This window comes from Gracilinanus agilis, chromosome 2 (assembly GCF_016433145.1).
Source record: "Gracilinanus agilis isolate LMUSP501 chromosome 2, AgileGrace, whole genome shotgun sequence".
In the NCBI taxonomy this organism is placed as follows: domain Eukaryota; kingdom Metazoa; phylum Chordata; class Mammalia; order Didelphimorphia; family Didelphidae; genus Gracilinanus; species Gracilinanus agilis.
This window is the reverse complement of record NC_058131.1, coordinates 216,242,711-216,265,196: the sequence shown is the minus strand read 5'-3', so window position 1 is coordinate 216,265,196 and position 22,486 is coordinate 216,242,711. Positions and strand designations below refer to the sequence as shown.

Here is a 22,486-nt window from a genome sequence, read left to right as displayed (position 1 = left end):
CTTAGAGATCATGTTTAACATCTCTTCCTAATATTATTTCATTCAGCCAGGATGTATATTGATTTTCAAATAATAATTACATTTTCAGAAAGAGAAAATAATTTTCCATCAGGACAAGGAGCCACCTCCTGAAGAAACTAAGTACTTATCTTCCCTGAAGTGTTTAGGCCTGAATGAGATGTGCAAAAGCTTGGAATGCTAGTATGGAGCTGCGGGCTCAAATCGCTAGGGATTCTGAGTGCCTCGAAGCGGGAACAACTTTGTGTATATTCTTTTTGGGGGCAGCTAGGCAGCACAGTGGATAGAATGCAGGGTCTGGAGGTAAGAGGACTTATCTTCATCAGTTTAAATGTGCCTTCAGATACTTCCTAGCTGTGTGACCCTGGGCAAGTCACTTTTTGCCTCAGTTTCTTAATCTATAATGAGCTGGAGAAGAAATGGTAACCTACTCTAGTATCTTTGCCAAGAAAACCCCAAATGTGATCTCAAAGAGTCATACAGGACTGAAAGAAATGAACAACAAACAACAATTCACATTTAGTAGGGCACTGTATCATAGTGGATGGAGTATTGATCTTGGATCCAGGAAGACCTTCAGATACTTAGTAGTTTTTTGACCTTTAGTTTCCTCTTATGTAAAATGATAATAATAATAGTACCCTAGGATCGTAGGGATCACAGGGACCACAGATATTGTACAGATGAGGAGCTTGAGACCAAGAGAGGCAAAATGACTTAGCCAAGGTCCTACTGATAGCACAGGAAGTAGCAAGACCAGAAATGGAACCCCAAGTTCTCTGCATCCAGGTCCCACGCTCTCTCTGTCATACTAAGATGCTTCCTTCAATTCCACAGAGGTTGTTGTGAGAATAAAAGGAGCTGATGCATGTAAAGTGCTTTGTGATTCTTAAAATGATATGGCCAATGTCAGCAATTGTCATTAATAATGTTGTATATTCATGTGTGCATATGTGGATTGTCATGTGTTTCAGAAGATAAAATGATTAAATGAAAGAGTGGAGGCCCCATTAACTATACCCAAAAAAGGATACTTTTTCATAGAAGTACCTTTAGAGGGGCAGCTGGGTAGCTCAGTGGAGTGAGAGTCAGGCCTAGAGACAGGAGGTCCTAGGTTCAAACCCGGCCTCAGCCACTTCCCAGCTGTGTGACCCTGGGCAAGTCACTTGACCCCCATTGCCCACCCTTACCAATCTTCCATCTATAAGACAATACACCGAAGTACAAGGGTTTAAAAAAAAAAACAAAAAAACAAACAAAAAAAGAAGTACCTTTAGGCTAGCAATATTGAATTAGGACATTGGTCTGTTTTAAGAATGAAAGAGATAAAAGGTATTGGGAACTTGGAGATAAGTCAGAACCTATTTTGGGGGGAAGCTGCCACAATTGGCAGACTCTTCTGCTCATAAATGGCATGTCTTCCTCTACCCGGAAGCCTTTCTTTTCTGAGGAAGGATCACCTCACCACCTGAAACCCAGCAGATGTACCTATGGCAAGGAAAGTTCCCAGGAGTTCACACTCTCCAATCAATAGAAATCATTTGTGACTGCTTTCCTAACTATGATAAATGAAACCAGGTTAAAAAAAAAATCTTGGCATTTCCTAAGGATCGTTAAAGTGGGATATCTTGGCCCTAGAGAAGTGAGTCCAGATTCCTCAGAACTGATGGTGCCTGACAGACCCAATGGACCTAACCAGCCATGACTCAGCTTGCTGTGGATTGATTCTTAACCTCATTTTTCCCTTGGGATTGCTTTCTCATTTTACCTGGAATATGTTAGCTTCTTTAACCCAGCCTCTACTTTCTATCCGTCCATAAATAAAATCTAGTTTATCCCTTGCTTGTTAGTTGCAGGAGTCAATCAGGGCCTATTGGATAAGTGCGGTAAGCTCCAAGCCTTGAGGGTGAATTTTTGTCCTTGAACACTCATTTTAATCCACCCTATTCTGAAGTCTTCATTCTACCTTAACGAGCTGATGTTCTTTAGAAGAAAGAGATGTTCAGAATAAAAATAACTTAGACTCCTAAAACACCTTGGGGTTTATAAAGCACTTTTCTTACAATAATCCTACATGGTAGGGAAGATTAGTGTACATTTTTCAGAAGAGAAAACTTATTATCAGAAAGATTAAGTGATTTGCACACTCAGGTAGTAAGCATGGGAGCTAGAATTTGAATCTAGGTCTCCCAGTTCCCTTTTTCATACTCTCTCCTCTGCATGGGGAAGAAAGGCTTGATTTTGATGGTTAAAAGCAAAAACAAAAACAAAAAAAAAATCCATTAAGTAACCAACTCCTTCAGGTACACTGATATCTTCCCAAAATAAAAACTACAGAAACGTGTGTGTGTGTGCCTGTGTCCTTCCGGTAACAGTGGGAGGTGGAGGAGAGAAGGAATTGTCTCCAGAGGGAGAAGATGTTTCTTCTTCTTTCATTGGCATCATTTGCTTTCTCTCACCACAAGCAGCCTCAGCCAATTATACCTAAATGAGATGTTGGAATTCTCAGTGGCAGAGTTGACCTAAGACTCCGAAGTAGCCTTTCTCTATTCCTGAGAGACCTGAAGAGAGTTTGATGTGGGAACATGGTGTCTGCATGTGTGTTCATGTGTTTGCATGTTTGTGTTGGCATTATGTTTGTATTCATAAGTGTCCACACATATATGAGCTTCCTGTGTATAGAGTTGCTAATGCAGAATTATAAAGGCTTTACTGTGCCAATAGCCACTATGCTGCGACTGATGGGAAATCCCCAGATTAGTTATATTGGAGGCAATCCTTTTGAACTTGATAGCACCAACCTGGGTTTCTGATACAGAGTGATTCGTACTCATGTCACCTTTTTTTTTCCTGGATGAGACTCCATAAGGAATTGCATTTCTCACCTGGGAGACGACAACTGTACTCAGAAAACAACTGTCACTAACCCTTCACCTGAGCGAGAAAGGCTGAAGCTCACTTTGCCCTTAAAAAGAAATACTTTTCATTTGATGTTGACAATTTTTCTGAGCTCCAGTCCCACATCTTCAGACTATTCTTGGACACTGTCAATTACGTATGTCCACAATCATGAGACTATAAAACTTATCCAAAACAAAACAAAACTCAGTATTATTCTCCAAAAAAGTCAGCCATCCCCTTATTCTTGATCCTGAGTACCATATCAAAACCTATTGGATGCTTAGAACTGGAGAGCCCAGTCATCTTAAGCCTAAAATATCTTGAAGGATAACTTATTGCCTTCTCAATTATACTGTCCTCCACAAACCCCAGGACCCATATTCCTTCCTAACCTCTCTATGTTATAAACAAACCCACCATACTTCTGCCAGGCACCCAGATTTACAACTTCAGAGATATCTTTTGGCTTTTCACTTTCACTCACCCTATGTATCCAAAGAATTGGCAATTCTAAACTACAATATGTCTCACATATGCTCTCTTTTTTGAGGCAGTTGGACAAAACACTGGTCCTGGACTCACCAGTCCAGATCTGACGTCAGGCATTTACTAGCTGTGTGACCATGGGCAAATCACTTAACCTCAGTGTACCTTAGTTTCCTTATCTATAAAATAGAGGCAGGAGAATAGTATGTACCTCTCAGAATTGTTATGAAGACCAAATGAAGTAATATTTGTCAAAAACTCTTAGCACAGAGCCTGGTGTACAGCAGGCACTCTTCCCTTCCCCATTCCCCTCTTTCCTCTACTTTTGTAGCCATCACTAACTCTTGCCTGGATTATTACTCCTTAATCACTGTTCCTTGTTCGAGTCTCCTTCCTCTATAATACAACCTTCACAGTTACCAAAGTGAATTTTTCTAAAGTGATGGTCTGAGCATGTCACCCCTCTCCTTAATAAATCCCAGTGGCTCCCTATTACCAGTTGGATCAAATGTAACACCTCTAATTGTCATGTAAAGGTTTTCACCTTTCTCCTAGTTTTCCACCCTTATTAATATGTTATTCTCCTCCATACATATTAAAGTTCAGCTGCATTGACTTATTTTCTGTTGTTTACAGGATGCTTTGTCTCCGTGCCTTTACACTATCTGTCTCATGCCTCTTGTTATCCCTAACTCGTTTTATAATCCAGTTTCTGTGTAACTTCTTATAGGAAGCTTTTCTGGGTTCCTCCCATTGTTACTATTTGTCCCTTCATCTCCAGCCTCCATCACATACTATGCCTTTATCTCAGGACATGCTGCTTTCGCATAACAGAATGTCAGGTTCCTCAGAGCTAAGAGTGTTTCATTTTTGGCTTTACATTCTAAGGGCCTCAAACATAATAAAAATGTCTACAATAAAATAACTCGAATGAATTTAGAACCCACAGGTTTAGAAGTTTCCTCCATTGAAACAGATCTTAGCCTATCCCTTACTGCCCATCCTGTATGGCTTTTGTCCATATCTCTCTGCCATTTTGTCTTAGGATATCCCTCTGTCAAGCTATGGGTCTCCATCACATTCTCTCGTCATGATGTCATGATGGTATCAATTAGATGTGTACATTTTCATTTGGTTCAAGACATCTCTCTCCTGAGTTTTGATTTTCCTTTCAGATACTTCCTAGCTGTGTGATCCCAGGCAACTCACCTTCTTTCTGCTTCTTTTTCCTCATTTGTCAAATGGGGATAATAATAGCACCTACCTCCAAAGGTTTCTGTGAGGATCAAATGAGATAACATATATAAAATGCTTTGCAAACCTTAAAAAGCACTGCATTAATATTAACTGTGGCATTAGTTAGAAGGGACAACAAGAGTATATTAGGCTTGTGAGGAATCCATTAGTACCCTCTTTCATTTAAAAAAGAGCAGAGTCCCAAAGAAGATATGGAAAGGTCCAAGTTTTGATGAGCAGGAAAGTCCTGGACCTGGAATGGAGTGCTTTCTAGGGGAAAGTACTTTTTTAAAACCCTTACCTTTAACCTCAGAATCAATACTGTGTATTGATTCCAAGGCAGAAGAGTGGTAAGGACTAGGCAATGAGGGTTAAGTGACTTGCCCAGGGTCACACAGCTAGGAAGTGTCTGAGACCATATTTGAACCCAGGAACTCCAGTCTCTAAGTCTGGCTCTCAATCCACTTACTACCCAGCTGCCTGCGTGGGGCAGGTACTCCTTGAGAGTCTTCGAATACTCCAAATTTGGAAAGAATCAGCTTCATAAGCAATGAAGTCCACTCTACCACATTTTGTGTTAATTCTAATTATAGGTTTTTGTAGTCCAGTCTGGTAGTGAAGAATTTAGGCATGTCCTATCTAACCGCCAGTTGAGTGGTGCTCTGGGAAGCCAACTGCATTCTATATTTTCCTTATGGGATCTGTCTGATTCAAAGATTCCAAATTAATTTCATTCCTAAAGTCCAAACTTTAAATTGCTTTGTCAGTTGTTTTATATATGCAGCTACTGTCTGTCATCTGCAGGCTTTGGGGCTGCTCTTGACTTGCGATTCCTCTCTATTATTTATTCATGCTTTATTAGACAAATGTCTTCCAGACCAAACCAGGGGCTCCCTGGAGTATGCTCCTGCCCGAGCTCCATCTTCTGTTAGCATTTGTTTCATTAAACTCTAATCTCAGGGCTAATCCCAGCTGGAAAAATGTGCTCTTCTTCCTATGAAAAGGCTCCCATACCCTGAGGAACAAATCACTGAGCAAGCAGAACCCAGGTGTGGGAATGCTTAGTGTCATTGGTTCTGTTACTTAGACTTTTTTTCTGCATCTCATCAGGATGAATCATACTGCCTGTGATGGTTACCTTCTGAGTTGTGAGGCAACAATCACCTCCATCCTCGAGAAGAACTCGTCAGTGCTGCTTCCTTAGCCCCCCCATTTTTTTGAGAAGCTTGGGATGTCTTTGTTCGCACAGGGAGGGCCAGCCACTGTGCAATTTGGGGAGAACCCCTGAAGACGTAATACCTATGATTCTGATCTGGGTGCAGCCAACATTTTAGTTAACAGAAAGCGCTGCTCTTTGAACTAGTTTTTTTTTTCCACCTGAGTGGTCTGAAAGGACAATTGTGAGGCAGCAAGATAAGAGAGGTGACTACTGAGTATCTTCCTGTTAATCCACCTTTTACCCAGAGACCAGATGGGATCTCAGGACACGTAGAGCTATAGGATGAAGTGATAGGAAAAGAAGTATCCTTCTCTGCCAGAATGCCCCATGAGTACCTCAAAACCTTATACATCCAACACAATCCTTGTTTCTTTTCCCCCAAAACTTACTATTCCTCAGGCCTCAGTATTTCTGTATCATCCTTTACTGAGTCTCCTGAAGGTCTGCCTTTCAAGTTATCCTTGATTCTTCCTTTTGCCTCAGTTAAAGAGTTCTATTGATTCACAGCTATAATATCTTTAACTGGCCTCCTCCTTGCTGTTCACACAGTAGCTCCCCTAAAACAACAGGCCCTCATCATCTACCGAGGCTCTGGCAATAGTCCTCTAGTAGGTTTCTCTACTAAGCTCTTGTAATTATCCCCCAACAGGTCTTCCCACTTCTACTTTCTCTACATTCTAAACTTGCTGTCATATCTCTCTTCAAATAAATCTTTTTTTTATATACATGGGTCTGATCATGTCATTCCTATGTTCAAAAATCTCCAGTGCCTCCCTATGGCTTCTTAAGTAGTATTTAAATTTTAAAACTAGCCTCCAAGGGCCTTTGCAATTGGATACCTACCTGCCTTTCCATTGTTACTCTATACTATTCCATTCTACCTAATCTTTCTATTCCAGAAAAAAAAGGATATTTCTAATCTCAAAAATATTTTCCTACCCCTGTGTCTTCGTTCGCATTTCCTTATGCCTCGAATATTTTTCCTTTCCCATTTTACTTACCCAACATCTAAATCTCAACTCCTGTGCCACCTTGCACTGTTCCCCAAGGGAATGGGCTTTCCCATTAGACCTCAGCAATTAACTTTGGCCCTTCTCTAATGCAATATTGGGTATCTAGTCATGATTTATCATCTTATTAGATTATAAGCTCCATAGGGCCTATACTTGGTCTTCCTTCCATTCTTCATCTTTTCTAGTCCGTAGAACAGAGTCCTATACAGTGCAGGTACTTATTGGTCCTTAAGAACTGTTGTTGAATTGAAACTAATAGAATTGAATGATGGGAGATGTTGCCTGGGTAAAGGGTACAGCTACTGGCGCAATAGTTACAGACTTTGTTTGGTTATTAATGAACTGAGGTTTCTGTTGACTTTTCAGAGTGCAGAGCCTACAATGACACACGAAGACTACTTAAATAGGAAACAAGCCAGGCTCCTTTTTACCCAATTCTCTGACTCCAGGCGCTGCATACATAACGATCAAATCCTGTGTTTTCAGTTACCACTTTTTTATGGTCAATTAGGATAGTCTTGGAATATAGATTTAGTGGAGAAATAGGCTAATGTTCCTAGATAAGCGTGGCCTCCGATTACACGGCATGTATATTGTTGTGAGAATTGTCCTCTGCATAGCGTTAACAGGCTTCTGAGTTTAAATTTAGCTCGAAGGGCAGAAGCACATTTTTGAAACGGTTGTATAAAGCATAACGAAGATATCTTTCTTTGGTGTCTTTCTGCTCAAAGACACTGGAGTGCTTTACAAACTTATCAGACTGATATACAAGGATCATTTCTTCCCCTGCTGAAATATAGGTACCTGGGGGCGGGAACTGCAGACACTGCAGAAAAATGGCACTTTGAAGAGCCAGCAGCCTGGAAGGAAATCATGAAGTAGCTGGGAGAGCTTCAGGTTGAGGGCAGATTTTTTCCAGTTAGTTTAGGAAACTGACACCTTTGGAGAAAGGCTCCTGCAGTGCTCAGTGGTGCTCTGTCCCAAAGATCAGGATTATCCATCTCCTCCTTTGTTGCCATTGTGCCCTTAGCACCCATCTTTGTAACAGAACCTTCTCATATATCCACTCCCAAAAGACTGAACATTGTTCTTTTCAGAGCAGCTCTGGTTCCAGAGGGGACACTGTTACATAGTGAAGTAAAACCAGCTATGGGGGTAAGGAAGGAAAAGCTGTCAGAATTACAAACACATATGAAGGGGATGCAGTTTATTATTTTCAAGTATAACCTCCAGTCAGACAAGCAACAAAGTGTTTCCTCCAGAGAAATTTTTTGAATTAATTGCTAGAGCTAATAGATAAAATGATTGATTTCATGCTTGACTCTATAAACATTTTTGAGTGTCTACTATGAGCAAATGCCTGTGCTTGGCGCTGAGAAAAGTAACAATTCAGTTGAAATCACTGACATTTATTAACCACGCCTCCTGTACAATGCATGACTCAAAGCGATGGGGATACATGGAGACAAGGAAAGATAGTTGCTGTCTTCCAGGAGCTTATATTCTCTTAAGAATATCAATAAGATAAAGTTTCTGTTCTCTAGGAGTTAACAGTTTAATTTAAGTAGCTAAATATAAGGGCAAACTTTCTAACAGTTAGACAAAGGAATTGGCTACCCTGTAAGGCAATTAGTTCCCCATCACTCAAAGTGTTCAGGAAGAGGCTGAATAATTACCTGTCAGGTATGTTACAAAAACAGTTTGTCTGCTGGGTAAAATTTTGGGTAATAGCCTCTCTGGTATCCCAGTCCTGTTCAAATATATGTAACCAGTGTAATTAGAGTAAATGTTTTGGTCTTGTAAATATTCAGGACCCAGAAAGCATATGGCCATCAATTACTCAAGCTCTGCTTAGTTTTTAATCACTCTTATGTCTCATATTCTTACCTAGAAGTAAGAATTATTCAACTTCTTGTTCATCTGGGCCCCCATCCACTTGGGCATGCCTCTCCTTCATATTTTTCCATTCATTCAAAGTCATGATTCAAATATATAGTTTAATTTGATTGGTGAATGCTTAGGAAAAGACAAACAATAATAATATATAGCAGACTGCTCCTGACATTCAGTCATTTGATACAATCCCTCCCAAGGTAGAAACTCTTCTTATCCTGGAGTTCATCATCTTTCTCTTCAGACTTCCAGCACCACAGCATGAGTATAGGACAAGCCTCACCAGAATTTTAGCATCTTATAATAAACTCGCCAGCTCTCTGTGAAAGAAGAACTAGATACAGTCCATTAACTCATGCCTGGATTAGATAGGACTATAGAATCTTTGGCTATTCTCATGGTCATGAGGGCAGGGGAAAACAGCATACTCTAACAGGGTCCTTTGATATCTAGGATACCAGGGTACCAGGACTCTGATCCAGGATCTGCTTCTTTCCTTATGGATACAAGTGACTTCAGCCCTGAAACAAAATTTTGTTTAAATACCCAGAATCTAGCAATCATGGTGTATTGCCTGATTTTTACCTTTCTGACCATGGCAAGATGATAGATATGCCTCAGTGCCCATGGTCTCTTTGCCTTTCATCTTTAAATATGTATACTGTGCTGCATCTGACATTGCCTTACTTTGTCCTGCTACTCATTTCAGCTTGTTAGGACCTAAAGGCAGATGAAGCTACGTCAGAATGTCAGAATACTGGTAAAGAGGAGAGATTGCCCTGTTGACCCATGCATTCTTTATTTATATCAATGTGCACTTTATTAAATATACAAAATGATTAATTGTTCAAGTTCCAGAGAACTGTCTTCTCTTACCTTAGATTCAGCAGAGACGTGTGTAACAGTTATTTTTTTCCTCTTTCTGCTTAACAACCTTTCAGAACTTTGCATCTGCAAATGATTAGTGGGACAGAGTTTGTAATTTTTTATCTCCAGCTGAAGTTTATGGGAGATAAACCATCAAATTATCACTTGACTGTTGAATCTAGTTACATGCATGTCAAATTTTCTATCAAGATGATTGTAAATATGAAGCTACTATCCCAAGGTCAGTGGAATAGATTGTAAGAGAATAATCTTCTCAGAGTCCACTCTCCAAACTGCCGATTTATTGCAAAACAAAGAACAGCTGACTTAGTTCATTCAGGGAACAAGTAATAAAATGGGAAAGTCCTCCAGAAAATTCTCATCTATCTTCCCATTATCCTCAGGAAAGAAGATGTAGTTCACCAGAGACTCTAACCTGTGATAGAATCCAAAGCTAGGAGGAGGGCCAGCATGAGATGTAGGCAACTTTAACTGATGTTTCTTGCTTGGAGTTTGATCTTTCCTTAGTTGCCATAGTTTTGATCCTTTAGATTGTGAGCTCCTGGAGGGCAGGGACTGTCTTTTAAGTCTTTTTGTATCCTCAGCACTTAGCACAGTGCCTGGAACATAACAGTAGCTTAGTACATGTTTATTAATTATTGATTGATTTATTCTTAGGGGATGCTTTAGACTTTAAGAGATATGGCTTTTGGACTCAGCCATCTCATCTAGGGTACATCATGAACCTTTTTTGACCTTCTGTCTACTTATCTGTAAAATGGAAAGTTAATTCTTGCTCTTTCTCACAAGATTGTGGGAAGAAAAGTGCTTTTCAGATCTTAATTATTTTCAGCAGAAGCAAGATTCAGTGAAAATAGCATTGGTATTGAACACAAGATAGTACATAGGATTATCTAATCTCCTTGTCATTTTACAGATGAGAGATCTGAGAGTCAGAGAAATGAAATACTTTGTCCAACATTATGTCAACATTAAACAACACAACTGGAATTCAGGCCAGGCTTTTTAAATTAGAGGACTTGAACTTGAGTCTCCTAAGAGTAATTTTTCACTAGATAGGTTTGGAATCAAGAAGACTTGGGTTCAAATCTTGTTAGACTGAGGGCAAGTCACCTGACCTCTCTAAGTTATTTTCCTCATCTGCAAATTGGGGATGATAATATTTCCTTTACTAGGGTATCATGTGGCTTAAATATGATCATACACTCTGAGTGCTGTATATGTAACTGTTATTATTTACCTCCAGGGTTTTGGCTTCAGCACTTGACCAAGTGCCTGACACTGGGTAAGTTATTATTGCCTTCAGGGCTCAATTTCCTCATTTGTAAAGTGATACTAATAACATTTACATTACTGATGGCATAAGGAATGTTGTTAGGAAAGCATTTTTACAAACCTTAAAGCATTATAGAAATGTGAATCATTGCTCCCATCTCAATTTACAGCCTAATTTCATGTGAATTCCATTCATAAACTTCTGCCAGTCACCATAGTTTGTTAGTTATTCCCCCTGTACATGATAGTGTCACATCATACCTCCAAGCATTTGTAAAAGTATTACACCAGGTATAGAATATCTTCCTTCCATACTGCTATCTTCTAGAATCCACAATTTGCTTCAAAGCATCTCTCAGAAGCTCCTGATAACATGGAGCCTTTCTTGAATTCCCTAGTTATTGGCATTCTCTTCTTGAAATTACCTTACAAAAACTTTACATTCATTTATTTACTCTATATTTGATATATGAGGCAGCTGGTAGTTTAGTGGCTAGAGCACTGGGTCTGGAGTCAGGAAGACAAGTTCAAATCCAGCCTTAAACACTTCTTAATTGTGTTTCTCTTGGCAACTTACTTAAGCACTGATTTTTGAAAAAATTTCCATGGTTACATGATTCATGTTCTTTCTCTCCCCTCCAGCCCCCCACAACCCCCCACCCATAGTTGATGCTTCTTTCCACTGGGTTTTACATGTGTCATTTCTCAAGACCTTTTTCCATATTATTGATAGTTGCATTGGTGTGGTCATTTAGAGCCTACATACCAAATCCTACCTGCATCAACCCATGTGATCAAGCTGTTGTTTTTCTTCTGTGTTTCTACTCCCATAGTTCTTCCTCTGAATATGAATAGAATTCTTTTTCATAAGTCCCTCAGAATTGCCCTGGATCATTGCATTGCTGCTAGTAGAGAAGTCCATTACTTTTGATTTTTACCACAGTGTATCAGTCTTTGTGTACAATGTTCTTCTGGCTCTGCTCCTTTCACTCTGCATCAATTCCTGGAGGTCATTCCAGTTCACATGGAATTCCTCCAGTTTCCTTTTAGCACAATATTATTCCATCACCAACATATATCACAATTTGTTTAGCTATTCCCCAACTGAAGGGCATACCCTCATTTTCCAGTTTTTTGCCACTACAAAGAGAAGCACTGATTGTTTGACAAAAGTATCTACTGGATCCACTGGATAAGGAAATGGCAAACCATTCCATTATCTCTGTTGAGAAAATCCCATAGAGAGCGGTGGTCCATGAAGTCACAAGGAACAGCACACAACCATATGACTGAATAACAACAGTAACAACAAAAACAGATGTGTACATGATCTATCTCCCAAATGGAATGGAAATTCCTAGGGGACAGATCATGTTTCACTATTGTCTCTGATTCTCCAGTGCCAACCAAAAGGTGATCATTAACTGTTTGCTAAATCAAAAGACAACAACAAGAACAATTAACATTTGTATAGTTTATAAAACATTTTGCATCTATTATCCCAACTTATCCTCATGACACCCTTGTGATGAAAGTGCTTATTGATATTGCTATTATATAAATGAGTAAACCAAGGATCCTAAACAATAAGCTGAAATAACCCACACAGAAGTCACTGAGGACACATTGTTAATGCCTCTGTGCTGTGTACTGCAATTAGAGGAAAAGCTGTTGAGTTACTGTGCTCCTGGTGGAGTGTGAGACTTCCTGTACAACGGGACAGTCATTACTGAGTCATGGTAGCCTCTGCTCTTCAGAATACACAATGAAATAATAAATCACAGGCGTAGAGAAGGGAAGCTTTGAGTAATGGAACCCACTAACACTTGGAGTTTTATTAGGGCTGAATAGTCTCAGATGTTCTTAGTGCTGTTATTACTACCTCATTAAAGCTGGTAATTTTTGTTTTTAAAGCACTTTTGAGATGCTCATTGATATATGCCTGAAAATATATTTTTTTTAACAACAAGTTCCCATGAGCTTTCTGAGCTGTATAAGAATCATACACTGATTACTCAAGTGGGTGGATTTTTGCATCCTTTATTTTTCATTCTTTAATCATCTTAAACTATCTTCTCTTTTTTCCTCATGAAGCACCATTAAATTCTGTACAGTACCATGTACTTGTTAGGAATGCCCAGCCCCTTTTGTGCTCACATGGCTAGAATCAACAGATTTGGGCACCTGTGGAGTCTTTATTCTCCCTGATGGCCTTTGCCCTATCAAGGAAAAGCACACGAACAAGTTAGAATCTGACCTAGAGTCTGGAATCATGCTCTGTGGCTGGTCAAAAGCATCAATGTTAGCTGGATACTCCCTCATTGTCCCAACCTTGACCTCTCTTGACTCTGTTGTCCTCACAGACCTCAAAATGTAAATATGGTATATTCATCTTTCTCCTTATAATAATTGGACTTCAAGCTCAGACCTTCTGTCCCTACAGAATCTAAGCATCCAGAAGACTCTTGGTCAGTTCGATTCCTAGACATGGGTCCTTCTGCCAATCTGTTTTGTTACTGCCTAAACCCTGAAGTGTTGCTGAGAACACTGGGTTTTATTTTTTAGGATAGCAATGCAATATTCCAGCTGAGCTCTCAAAACACACAATTGGAAGAAAGAAGCAGATTTTCAAAACCAGTATCCTCTCAGAAAAGGAGATGAAAATGCTTCTAACTGGCCTTCTGGCTCAGCTTTCCCTACAACACTGACTCTTTATAAGGGAATACTTGTAGCCACGTGTTGCCACAAAACATATGCTCCCCGAAAAAGAGGTACAAACACACTTTCTCCCAGCTGTTTCCTCACAGGAAAATGAGCTGGGCAAGAGACAGAAAAACACACCTCATAAGGGAAATTTCTCTTTTTGAAATCTAGACCGACCCAGAAGAACCCTTCCATTCCCTGGAGGCTCAACTGGTTATTATTCTCATTCTAGGAACAATCCAGCCTGTTAAAAGAAAAAAAAAGGGGGGGGGTGCAGTCTTATTTAATCTACTAGTTTTTCCAAGAGCTCTTCCTTTTCCTTAAATGACCCTTCTTACGATTAAAATGGATATAGATGGATGTAAATAGAAGTATTAATATTTTAATTAGAGCCATGTTGGTAAAATATAAGAAGGCCACTCGTCTGCTATTATTTAATTCAAATCGTCCTCCATACCTTCTGCCCACCTGGCTCCCTTGTACCAAAAAGAGTGCCTCCAATGACCTCAGGAGTCTTATACTGTTCTTTTACGTAATCATACTTCCTGTCTACCTGCATTACAAGAGGAATGGAAATGTAGTTTCCAAGTCCCTTAAACATCCATAGGAAGTTTGTCATATATCTAAATATTTAAAACTCAAATGAACCCCAAATAACCCTCAAAAGAACCTCCAAAATTCCATTGATGATGCTTCTACATACAGCAGCAATAACACTTAACAAATATAAGTTTGAAAGCATATTTGACTGCTAATACAAAGAACAAATCAATTATGTAAATACCTAGCATTCTATGACTTTAAAGTTTTGTTACTTTACTTGTGTTATTTAAGTTAAGCTTCATAACAACCTTGTGAAATAAATAAAATTATTTTCTCAGTTTTCTGCAAGAGAAAACTGAAGCTGAAAGATGTTCATTGACTCACCAAGGGTCATGTAGCCACAGTCTATAATAGAACTAAGATTCCAGCTCATGCCTTCCTGACATTAAGTCCAGAGCTCTAACCTTTTTGCCAGTTAGCTTCCATAAAGATATTGAACATTCAGCTGTGACTTTATGGCGTCAGAGATGAAGAGATCCTCCTGTCCATTTTGAGGGAAGGCACTAAAAATCCTAGTCTTTGATATGAATGTTCAAGAAACTAGAAAGCAATCTTTCCAGGCTCCCCTTCTTCCTGGAAGCAAGGTCTTCTTCCAAATCTTGTCCCTACTGTCAACCGATTTCACATTACTAGGACTAGATATCTAGTCTAGGAGTTCAAAATGAAATGGATTCAACTTGGCAAAGTTCCTGGGTATCTTTGTTTTTCTTGAACCTTGTTCCAAGTATAGAACTTAGGGTGTTCCTTCTAAGGATTCCTCCTATTGATTTCAAACCATCCTACATAGGTCTTAAGTTTCCTTCTTCATCCTTCCTAATGGTGCCAAAGGAGTCTGTCAGTGAGCCCCCTTTCCTTTTAACTTTTTATCTAGGTGATATAGTGGATTAGTAAACTGGACTTTGAATCAGGATGCCTTGAGTTTGTTTGTTACCCCAGTTACTTAATGGTTGTATTGCTTAGTGTCTCTTAGCCCCAGTTTCTTCATAAGTAAAGTGAGAGTAATAGCTCAAATGAGATAATATTTGTAAAGCATTTTACAAAACTAAAAAGAAATATTAACTATCATTATCCCATGAATAAGATCCTTCTCCATCTGTCCTCAAAAGACTACTCCCTGAGCTTTAGACTGCTATGTCCTTCCCTGATGTAGTAGAAGAAGTAGACTTGGAGTCCGAGAATCTGTTTTTAAATCCTTTTGCTTCTAATGCCTTGGGAATGTCTCTTCCTTTCTTTAGACCCCAGTTTCCTTCTCTAGGGTTCTTTATACCTCTTCCCATTTCATGACTTTTCACTCAGCTAGAAATATTTATACCTGCATCCTTAGAACATTTAACTTCTGCCTGACCTATCCCCCTTAGTGTTGGTTGGTTTTCTTGAAACAAATTTACCATGCTATTATTAAGGCTGAGTCTCTCTTTGAGGAGAAAAATGGCTTCTCTGCTGATTAACCTTAGAGTGATATATTCAGAAAAGACCGGAGATTTATAGCCCAAAGAAATAAGTTCAAATCCTGCTTCTCTTATTTGCTAATTTTATGATCGTCAGCAAGTCATTTTTTTCTCTCTGAATCTTAATTTCCTTATCTATAAAGTGAATCGATTGGACTAGATATTTTAATTGGCCCTTTAAATTCTAAATTCTATCATATCCACCACAAAATATTCTGGCCATGACTCCTTTTTCTCTCTTTTCCAGGTTAATTTTAGTGGGGGTTCCCAATTAATAGAATTCCTTTTCCTATTCTAAGTCAAAAGCCTTAATAAAACTTTTAGCCAGGCTACTACTTTTTTGGATGCCTGTGGTACATGTAGGTATAACTTGGAGATATTTCAGATTTGGTTACAGATTACCCTAATAAAGTGAATATTGCAATGAAGCAAGTCACATGAACTTTTAAAGTTTCCAAGTATATATAAAAATTATATTTGCACTGTCCCATAGTCTAGTAATTGCACAATAGTATCATTTGTTAAAAAATACCCTAATTAAAAATATACTATTGCTAAAAATTGTCACACTCTGAACCCTCAATAAATTTTAATTTTTTTTGTTGGTGGAGAATCTTGCCTTGATGTTGACGACTGCTGACTGAGCAGAGTGATCATTGCAGAAAGTTGGGGTTGCTGTGATAATTTCTTAAAATAAGAGAATAATGATGTTTTCCACGATGATTGACTCTTCCTTTCACTTGAGCACTCAGAAGCCATTGTAAGATTGGTTATGAGTTGGCCTAATTTCAATATTATTGTTTTTCAGGAAATTAGGAAGCCTGGAGAAAGGGAGAGAGATGGGGTAGAGGAGACAGAACACACACAACATTTATTAAGTTTACCATCTTGTATTGGCAAGGTACATGATACCCCAAAACAATTACAATAGTATTATCAAAAATCATTGATCAGAGGCCACCATAACAGATATGATAATGAAAAAGTTTGAAATATTGTGAGAATTACCAGAATATGACACAAGGACATGATGAGATCCCTTGCTGTTGGGGAAAATGGCGCCTATTGACTTGCTCAATGCAGAGTTGCCACAAACCTTCAATTTGTAAGAAATGTAATATCGGTGAGAGCAATAAAGTGAAGCACAATAAAATGAGGTATGCTTGTATTTGCTTATTACTTGTTCGTCCTCTCTGGACCTCAGGTACATTATCTTTTAAGTAAAAATGTTGGATTAGATGACCTTTGAGATCATTTTCAGTTATAAATCTATGATTGTACAAAGCTGCTATTTAACTCATTTAGAGATCCTAAATAACAAATATACCCTAGGACTAATGAACGTTTCATACTGTTCCTGACCTGGCTGCTGCTCTTACCTTCCCACTCCCAAGATGTTATCATCACTTAGATCTCTACCCCCAGCAGAAAAGTGCTCTAAAATTCCCCCCAGTGCAAGTTTATAACACACACACACACACACACACACACACACACACACACACACACAGACTCACACACACAAAATCCCTTAATCCCCAAGTAATTAGTAGGGTCTTTGTACAGAGGCTGTTTCTTTATAAAAGTGCCCTGTAGTAAAGTGATTATTATTGGGGAAACCTTAGCTTTTGTTTTCCCTGATTGTTAGAAAATTGAAAAGCACCCCACTGGACTTCATTGACAAATCCCCCTGCCTTTTCTAAAAACACTCTGCAGTTTTACTGTGTGACCCAGATTGTAGTTATATATGTTTGGAGTCATACTATTGACACAGAAATTGCCAGAAGAGCTCAAATTGTTGACTCACAACTGCTAAAATTACCCATTATTCACTTAGTTTCAAAACCCTCAGGCTTCAGCCTAACCTTTGCTTCTTCCCCTCCTATATTTCTTTAGAGCTAGTCTAGGTTAGTCTGGGTTAGACCTGTGTTGGTGAACCTAAGGCACGTGTTCTGGGGGGAGGGTCTGCTCCCTTCCCCCTCTCCATGTGTGCCTTAGGACATTTCTCACATGACTCGTCCGTCTGCCAAGGAGCCCAATGGGAGAGCTTCCTTACTTCCCTCATATGTGGCATGAAGGTTGTAGTTTGGGTACTCAGTCTCTAAAAGGTTTGCCATCACTGGGTTAGACTGTTTTTGGAGCAGGTGGTTTATGGTTGTAATGAACCTTGATGGAAGTTAACCCAGTCTACATTTCCCATCATTACATCTCTGCTTCACTTCACCTTCTTCCCACCCAGATATACAGTACAAAGTACTCAGCAATGAGGCATTGAGCAGGATCTGATAATTTCTTCTTTGGTGATTAATATAAAATTCTAAAGAAAGATATTTCTTCCTCATATTTGACTTTTAAGAATCACCAACTTCTTCCTTCAAAGCTCAACTCTGTGGCCACTCTATACATAAGGCTCTTTCTCATCTCTTTGCCCAAAAAATTACCAAGTAATTTCTTTATAAAAGTAATGCCAGATTCAATAACCTAACCCATACAGAATAGAGATAATTCACTGTATCTTTAAGAAATGAATAATTTTTGAAGAGTTATAGTTCCACTGGCATTCAATCTGAAATCTGAGGAATCAGTTTAACTATGCTAGAGAGACTCTTTAGAGTTAAGGCTGATGAAAACATGGGGGAAGAGTAAAAGAATTTATTTTCTTCAAGGAACGAGTTTAATCTATGTCTATATTTTTAAAAAGTGTAAAGAATTCTTGAGAAGAGACTTTTAATTGATATTAAAAGAGAGAAATTTTGGGGATATATTTTCAGAATTGTCAACAGTTCTAGTAATAGTTAAAGGAGACTTTCAATAATGCATCCTTGACAAGTAAGTAGGAATATTTCTGAAAATGAGCAATCCTAGAAAAGATGTGAATGCTGGGGAGAATTTACTTTTCAATCTAAAGCTGTGCCAACATTGGTTACTCCTGGAAAGTCCATGAGGAACATTCAAACCCTTGGTGTTGTATAGTCATAAGAGTCCTTAGTCTCGGCTGATTTTGAAATATGTGAGATTTTTGGTGCAGGAAGGAAGGATAGATAGACAAAATATTGTTATTTGGTATATAATGTCAAAAGGTCAGCCTCTCTGGTCTCTACATGTCCTTTGAGGTGCAAAGCTTTTGAAATAGAGAAGCATCAGAGTCTTTTAAGGGAAGACATTTCTGATGAGAAAGGGAATTTAAAAAGTTACCTTCACCCATTAGTTTTGAGATCCTGGATATCAGAAACTCATAATTCATCATGGGAAGGAGAATTTGCAGTTTTTTATACTGGTTTTATACTTCTGGGCCTGTTTCCTTTGACTTCAGAGACATTGCTCTCTTAGAGTTATTTTCCTACTTCTCTGATACCTCCTCTTCCAGATTCACTTCTCTTCCTCTTTTTGAATTAGAGGAATATGTTCTCTAAAATTCTGTCTTTTGGTCTCTTGCTGTGCAGAAGATTTCCAGATTTATTTCTCCAACCTCATCTTATCTCTGACTTCCAGGCCCATTTGCATCTCCAATTGTGTCTATAGAACATTTTCTCCTGAATATTCCAGGGGTACCTTAAATTGAACATATCCAAAACCCAGTTCTTTCTTTTCCTTCATAAGCATGTTTCCCCCTTTTGATGTGCCATTTCTAGTTTTTGGCACTAGCACTCACCAAGTCCCTGATTTCTGCAACATTAAGGGTTATTATTATTTCCATCTTCTTCAATTCTCATGTTCAATTAATCATAAGGCCCAATTTAATCTACCTCTTAAATTTCCTTTTAAGTATTCCTTCTTCTTTATTTCTATTGCTACCATCCTTGTATTATTTTTCAGATGAATTTCAGTCATGTCTGGCTCTTCATGACCTGATTTGTGGTTTTCTTGGCAAAGACACTGGAGTGGTTTGTTTTATCCTTCTCTGGCTCATTTTAGAGATGAGGAAAGCGAGGCAAACAAGGTTAAGTGACTTGCCCGGTATCAAACAGCTAATAAATATCTGAGACCAGATTTGAACTCGGACAAAAAGAGGCTTCCTAACTTTAGGATCTTCACTCTATCTATTGTACCACTTAGCTTCTTTGCCACCACCCTAATGCATTTCATCAATATACACCTGAAATTTTACAATAACCTTCTGTAAGATCTTCTTGCTCTATTCTCTTTTTTCTTGATATGTCTTTTAAACCACTACTAGATTAATTCTTATGTATAGATTTGGATATGTCTTTTATCTTCTTGAAACTGTCTAATGGCTCCTAATTTTCTATTGAGTAAGGATCAGATATTCATATTCAAGGCTTTTCATGATCTGGTGGCACCTTACCTCTTCTAAATCATGTGCTACTTCCTGCTACAACTGAGGTTCCAAGAAAAGCAGACGGTTCCTGAATGTTGTCTGTACTTTTTTCATCATATTTTTATTCATGTTGCTCACTATGGGCTATATTGTTCTCCTTATTGCTCCTTATGTTGTGTAATAATCTCTATCTATTGTTATATTCCTATCCATCTTTTCAAGTTCAGCTGAAATACTTATGAAAAACTTTCTCTAATCTTCTGTTTGGTAATGACCTCCTCATTTTACAGGAATAAAAAGCATTTCTAAGCCTTTTCTATGCTCTAAGCTAAGTACTGATGATTCAAAGTTCAATAGCAATAGAGTTTCTTATCTTAATGAGCTTACAACTGCATGCATGTGTGTGTTTGGGGAGGGGAAGGACAAATAAGGGAGATGTAGGCAGAGAATGGGGTTTTGGTTAAGAAAATCCTAGGAATAATGAATGCAGCCAATATCTCCTTTCCTGAAGCTATGGCAGTATTGAAAGCAATGTTCCTAAAGCAAAAGGTAGCAAAACCACTTTACACATAATTTCATTTGACTTTGACAAAAAGTATATGAGATAATTGATTCAGTTCTCATTTTCTCCATCTTACAGATGAGGAAACTGAGACTCAGAGAAATTAAGTGACCTCCCCCGGGGGCTGGGTAACTGCTAATAGAAATCAAAATATTGAGATCCTATACCAAGGATGGCGAAACTTCTAGAGACCAAGTGCCCAAACTGCAAATGTCACATCTCATGTGAGCCCTTTGCCTTACTTATCCCAGACAGAGTAGGGAGGAAGTGCTCCCATTGGGTGCAAAGGGGTGGATGATGAGAGAAATGTCCTTAGGTGCATGTGGAAAGGGGGAGGAAAGCAGGCCCCTCCACCACACATGCCATAGATCCGCCAACGTGGTCCTAGACTGTTCTCACTCCAAGTCTATCACTATTTATTATACTATGTTGTCTTCTGTAAGGAGACATACTAAGCAAAGGTGTTGGCTGATGTCTTGAGTACATCATGTTCCAAGTCTAAGTGGAAGAGAGAGCAAGTATAGGTGGTCAGATATAGATTACTCTGTCCTGGTTGCATTAGTCTCTGAATCAACTTGGTGTATTTTTATTGAGATCCATTACTCAGGTGAATGTTGTCTTAATAATCCAGATGGGGAAGACCAAATGGGGTAAGAATGAATATTGGCAAGATGATAGCATATGCTGCGTGCAGAGAAGCCAAATGTTTTAATAGACAAGGAGCTAGTCTCAGAATTAGGAAAACCTAGATTTTAGTTTCATTTCTTTTACATATTGACTCTGTGATCCTGAGTAAGTCACGTTACCTGTCAGTGGCTCTAGGCAATTCAATAAGCATATAAATTCCAGAGCAGAAGTCTATCTGCATTAGTATGGAGGATTTCCTTACTATGAGTTCCTTATTACAATGCAATCATAGGTCTGGTCCAAAAGATGACATGATTGGATGGGAAGCCCACTGAATTAGTCACCTTATAGCTATATATTAGATAGGTACTGGAGAGGGGCAATGAGATGAATTCAGAATTGAAAAGGAAAAAGTAGGATGAATTATTAGGGAAAATATTAAGGAAAATATCTAATGCTTTCAACAATCCCAGCCTGCTCCCTGCTGCAGACGTACAATTTTTAAACACCAGCATCATTCCACTGATGTTCTATGACTGGAAAACATGGAACACTGTGAAGAAATCAAAGAAGCAGGATGGTAGAGGGATCCACAGAAGGTGTAAGTGGGCTGTAACCCATTATCAGTAGTGACATCCATACAAAAAGAGGCATCATGAGTGATATAAACACAATCAGAATTGGGGTACTCATATGATAAGATTGAGTAATAATAGATTGGCAGCCTGAATATTTTATTGCTATACTCAAATATACTCAAAATATAAAAAGACTTAGAGGAAGGTCTGTTTCCCATGGGACCAGAGTCACAGAGGATGAAATGGCATAGATGGGTTCAGATGTCTACTGATGGAAGTATTTTTCATAAACTGATACAGTGAAGACTTGTTACAAAGCCAATGCATGGCATAATGGGCATAACACACATCTGAGCTACACCAGATCTTAACTTTGGAATTTGAGCTTTTGTCACTAGATCCTTGAGAGTCCTTTTCTATATTGTAGTTGTCTTTTTTTTTTAAATACTGGGAGGAATACCAAACAATGTTTTCATTTGCTAAGCATTTACATTCCTGATGCCTACTTTTTCATTGGGGCTCCGGGATTTTTAACTTTATGGTTGTGTTTCTTTATCCAGTTTCAGAGCAATTAAGTTCCTGCCTCATCTATGACTATCTCATTTGCTGAATGGCTGTGCTTCAGTCTGAATAGTTTGGGTACATTGCCTTGTTTAATACTTCAGAGCACATCAACAGGTTAAAAATGATCAGGTTTTTAAAAGCACGCAATTGCTTTAGGGAGGACAAATTTACATTTTTCATTTTTATACATTAT

At 38.7% G+C, this 22,486-nt stretch overlaps 1 protein-coding gene across 1 annotated transcript in view; it reads left to right on the top strand.

The window, feature by feature from the left end:
• The window catches only part of CDH13 (cadherin 13), a 1,311,104-nt gene that overhangs the window by 272,751 nt on the left and 1,015,867 nt on the right, over positions 1-22,486 (top strand). The window lies entirely within an intron of this gene.